Raw genomic sequence first — 6,000 nt, 5'->3', positions numbered from 1 at the left:
GTATTTAATCCAGATCTAGACTAATCAACTTCCCTCTACTTCGATTCTTCTTTATTGAGACGAATTTGCATGTCATCTTCAAACTCTAATGAATCTAGTAACAAAATGTTGTCGTTTGATCACTACGGCAATGGTTCATCAAAGATTATGTCCCGTAAGACATAAATTTTTACTGTTGATGGATCATAGCACCTCCAATATTTTCTCTTGGAATTATAACCAACAAAGATACACCTTACTGCCCTTTTATCAAATTTTGCCTGTAAATTTTCTATGATAAAAACGTAATAAATACATCTGAAAATACGAAGATGTTTTATAGTTGACTTTTGTCCAAGCAATTTCTTATATGGAGAAATAAACTCAAGCCGAGGATGCAGTAGCTGGTTAATCACATATGTCGTTGTTGCCATATACTCAGCCCAAAATTGTAGTTGCACATTTATAGAGTGCAATATGCATCGACACGTGTTACCCAAATGTCAATTCTTCTGTTCAATTACTCCGTTTTGTTGTTCCTTGTTTGCACAAGTGAGTTGTCTTCTATTTTTGTGTTCTTTCAAGTACTCTTTGAAATCCTTTGAGGTATATTCTTCGCCATTATTGGACTATATACAACGGCTATTGTTTCCGACCAATGTCTCTATTTCTGCACGAAATTTCTTGAACTTATCAAATTCTTTAGATTTTTTTTTCAAGAAGTATGCTCAAACATACCTTGAGAAATCGTCAATGAAAGTGATCATATAGCGCTTACCACTTATGGACGAGTACTTCACCTTGCCAAACATATTGATTTTTTCGATTGAAACTTTGATTCTTTAAAAGGATTTTTATGCACCTTACCGAACTGGCATCTTGCACATAATGTATCTTCATGAAAGTGTAGCTTTGGAAGTCATCTGACAAGTTCACATTTTGTCGTCTCATTGAGTTTTTTTGCATGCCTTAATTGTGCATGCTAAAGGTCTTGGTGTCTTCTTCTTTCTAGTAATTTTTTTTTTGTATGCTTCTTCCACTGACATTACATACATAGACTTCACTCGTATTCCTTTTCATCACAGGTATACCATATACTTTAACATTCTTAAATATTTACACATTTTGGGGTCTGAATAAAGCGTATTGTCCTATCCCAGGTATCTGTGGAAAAAATAATAAAATTTTCACCATGCTAGGAACTTAGTAAACAACACGTAATAAGCAGTTCTTGCCAAATCTCGTTGTGATTTCCGCATCACTCATGTGTTTTGTCAGATGTTTTGAGTTGTCAACCACTACAATCATCTGATTTCCATCATATGGATGCATGGCTATGAATTTCTTCTCATCACTCATCATGTGGTTTGAACAACCCGAGTCCATAATCCAATCTTTCGCACAGTCAATTGTTGCATTCTACTTAGATGTGCAATTCTTTGATGCTAGATTAACTTCATCATGTTGATCTTCTAACACAATTGTGAATATATGCTCATTGATTTTGATGGTTGTTGTGGATGTATCTTGCACTTCTACAGTTGATGCGTAGTTTACTTGTGGGTCCTAGTCTCCTCATCATTGGCTCCCTCTCGTTTGCTAGTTTTTGTAGGTCACTAGTCTTCAGTGGTTGCATTAGTTTCTACAGGAATCAACTTTACAATCATGTGCAAAATACTATAATTTTCCACAACGATCGCCTGACTTTTTAATTTGCTTATCCTGTGTCTTTTTGTCATTCTTTCCGTTGACGTTGGTATATTCCTTGTTTTTCAATATGTCTTTGCAGAGTTTTAATTTGAATTTGTCTTGCCACTTTTCTTTGAAATCTTTGGAGGACATGTCTTCTTCTTTGTTTTCAATTTTCAAGGTATCGATTTTGAAGAGCACCATCTTGTGGCTAATGAGAAAATTTTGTAACTCATTCACAAAAGGTTGCGTCTGTCATCTGGCAATAGTCATCACGTATGCCTCCTACTCTGGTTGTAGACTATTGATCAAAAGTCTCTTCATCTTGGCATCCGAGATTTTATTATCTGGATCTAATAGGTACAATTCCCTACACGTTGTCTTTGTGTGAAGGAAATACTCTACCACAGAGTTTTCCTTATTCAAGGCTTTCAATCTCCTTTTCTAGTAGTTGAAGGCAATGCATGTTCTTCTTTGAGAATAAATTAACAAATATATCTTATGCCTCTTTTGGTGTTCTCTCATCCAAGATACGAACCAACATGTCGTCATCTATGTATTTCTTCAGTGTGTAGAGAGCTCGACCAATCTTGGCGTTCCATTTTGTCTTCGATGTAGAGTCTTTTGATGGTACCGTGTTGTCTCCACACATTGCATCCCAAAACTGGTGACCCATAAGTCATTCTTGGAGTTGTTGAGCTTCCGTAAAAACGAGAAACCTGAGTCACCGGTCAACTACTTCTTCAATCAAAGTTGTTGTCTAGGCGTGTCGAACAATTTCTACCAACAAATCATCCTGCTTTGATATCAATTGTTGAAATTATTATGCCATAGGTCTCACTTATGTAGCCAAAGAAATCTATATTTTTTTTTATATCTAATTACGAATCGGCATGTCTAAGAAATATTAACACACACCCACGAACCAAAGAAGAAGAAGAATAGAATTTGTAGAGCTTCTCTTTTAGTAAAATATTATTTTATTTCTCTATAAAATTCAGCATACTAACTAACTCTCACGGCTATGAGTGACATTATATATAACAAATATATATATATTAGAATTCTTAAAATAATCTAACTTTATTTAATTAAAAATAATCCCAATCTAACACAAATAGAAACCTAATCCAATTTTAAGCCTTAATCTAAACTAAGAGTGATACAGTTGTAAGTCAGTGATGACTTTAACATGAGTGGCTAAATTTCTCTTAAAATAAGCATGAATTGAGTGATCTTACTCTTACTATAAACTACATCTATTCATATGAATCTAAATTAGGCATTGGAGATTCTGTAGAAAGTATTACAATGGTATCTTAAATCAGTAAAATTTAGGGGGTTTGAAGTTCTATGTATCTCAAGAAGTCGAATTGTGATTTATGTATGGCCTTAAGTGGCATGCTGTTAAAAGTTTTAGACTCACAGTTTTTGGCAAAAGTTTCGTTAGATTTCTTCAATCAAAACATGGAATATTTCAAAGTTGGTGTTGGATGGGACCGATTTAATTAGGCTTCGCATACCCTAGTCTGACATATTGATTGGGCCGGGCTTTTAAATAAATAGCAAGTCCTAGCTGGACTCACCTCTAACCCATCCCATCTGCATTTGCTCCAATTTTGGGCCGGGCTGAGCTCAGGGTGTTATTAAGCCTACAATCCCCTTTAGATATCAATTTATGAGTTTGCTTTATACATTTTTTGTATTTTGATTGATAAGATATATTCTAGAGTTTTAAATTCATCTGAAAGAAAAAGATTATAACATGATTTATGCTAGAAAAATATTTTGCTTTTGACTAACCAATCAGAGCGCAAACATTTTCTATGGCGTCATCCAATTGTGAAGAGAATCTCTATTCTTTGTGTTATTTATTTTTATTGTGTATAAGCCTATTTTTAATGAGTTCAATGATTCAATGCTGACGAGATTTTAACCTAGGTATCTGATATCATCTCTCGAAACTTTACCAACTTAGCTAGTTGGCACCTACTGTTTGTCTATAGCCGGAAAGTGGCTTTAGAGTAGTCTTGAATGGAAGAGTTGATGATACGAGATTATTTTTCATTTAATAACCTTTTAGTCAATCGACCTTATCCTCAAGGTACATGTGGTCTTGTTCCCCTCTTGAATGGAAGAGTTGATGGTACGAAATTATTTCTCATTTAACAACTTTTAATTCAACCAACTTATCCTCAGAGTACATGCAGTCCCCACCCCATTGCACTACATGCAGGGGATGGATCTTCTATTGTGCGTTTTTCCTGCAATACTCTGTAGTGATATTTGATATTAGAAGGACAACCATATCACATATCCATAAAATCTATTTCATTAAAAAATTGAAGGTCATGGATCGTCCATCTTCAAAGCCTTCATCGGACTCAAAGATTCTATTTCTTTTTCAAACTTGATCTACAACATGATCAATACAAGGCTGAATTGTCTGATTTTATTTTCAAGATGTCAATCTCTACAAATTAGAAGGCACTACAGGGAACTACAAGGAAGACGCACTACAAAGGATCCACTCCCCTACACGCACCACGCACACCAAGTAATTTTTGGGATAAATCCCAAGGGTGGGACCCTAAGTCAAGACTGCTTCCTATGACGTGGTCTTTGCCATTTCATCGTGACTTTGGGGTTATAATTTTGTTATAGTTATGATAATATGACTTGCCAGGTGGCATACTCAAATGACTCCATGATGTCACAAGTTTGGGTACCGTAGATCTATATACCTCAGGATCCACGATTGCATTTTCCCATAAAAAGTGTATCTCGAGGGAACTGTGTATCCTGAGGTAAAACAGATCTACGGTTCCCAAATTTGTCCACATTATGGAATCGTTTGATTATGCCACCTAACAAGTCATATCACACCTAACAAGTCATATCACGAGGACTCATTTTGTTATGCCAATGAGGACTCATTTGATAAGTTGATATTTGTCTTTTATGGTGGGCTAAATATTTTATGAACCAAATGTCTTTCCATGAATAAGAATCTGACATTACTCTCAATGAAGAAAATGTGAAACAGACAAAAGCGAGAAATGATCCACTTGTTAGAAAAATCATATCAATAATAACAAACGGAGAAGACCAATAATTGAGTGGTGAAACGGGTCACGCTGCCCAACTTTGATTTTTTTTTTTTTTTTTCAGCCATTAGTTAAAAGGGCTTTGTGATGTGACAAGTTCAAGTAGTATTGATCTGTATGCCTCGGGATAAATTACTGCACTTCCTTATAAAATGTACATCCTAAGGAAATCATGTATCTTGAGGAGTACAGATCCATGGTAATCAATTTTGTCTACGTCGTGGAGTCATTTGAGTATGCCCCCTGGGGTTTCATATTATCAGGACTAAAATAAAATATGTATTTTCCATTGATGTCCTAGAAAAAAGTTTTATTCAAAACGTGGAGGGGTCACTTTTTAGAGCAAACACAGTTACTTTGAATTGTTAAAAGGGTAGTTTAGGTATTTTATTTAAGAAAATTATCAATTGGACCTTAATAGACTAATATTGAATCAAGACTGCTTACATTGACACGGTGATGGCTCCTGAAGAAAAAGAGACATGTGGCTCTAAATGCAACGTGCACCATCACGACTCATAAATGAATGAGTGGTCCTAAACCGTACTCTCAATATAGAGGTATTTGCAATCATTTACTTGAGAAAAATGCTAAATTAACATTATTTTACACATTGCTGACATGGATATGTAAAGAATCATAGATACTTTTCATCAAGATACAAGTGAGAAGCATCTATGGTTCTATGCACACCAATGTGCGCAACAATGTCAATTCCAATGTTACTCTAGGATGGCCCTTGCTTGAAAAATACATGTTATATCATACAAGAGTTATGCTGAGTCACATGTATCATGATGAAAAGCATCTATGATTCTGTACATACATCCATGTCAGCGATGTGAGAATTAATGTTATGAAGCCTTTGCCATCATAAACCTTGATAAAATGAATCTCCATGTGAATGCTCAATCGACTCCCCTTGACGTGACACTGTAGATGCGCAGCATACATAACTACACTTATTTATGGGTTGTGCAGTTGTGTATCTCTAGGAATATAGATCTATAATTCTAGCACATGTCATGTCAAGGGAGTCGATTGAGTATTTTAAGTGGGAGAGATCTCACTTCAATGATATGGATTGGAAGATGAAGTGCCTGTTAAAATAAATGTTGATTAGTATTGATTTAAAATTGATTCAAATAAAATTAATTTAATTTATTTTAAAAATGATATTTGAAAGTTACTTTATGGTTGGTGTTCTTTTTGTTAAAGAAAAGTA

Source organism: Akebia trifoliata, chromosome 13 (assembly GCF_017979445.1).
Source record: "Akebia trifoliata isolate Shusen 1 chromosome 13, ASM1797944v1, whole genome shotgun sequence".
Classification (NCBI taxonomy): Eukaryota; Viridiplantae; Streptophyta; class Magnoliopsida; order Ranunculales; family Lardizabalaceae; genus Akebia; species Akebia trifoliata.
This window is presented reverse-complemented; position numbering follows the sequence as displayed.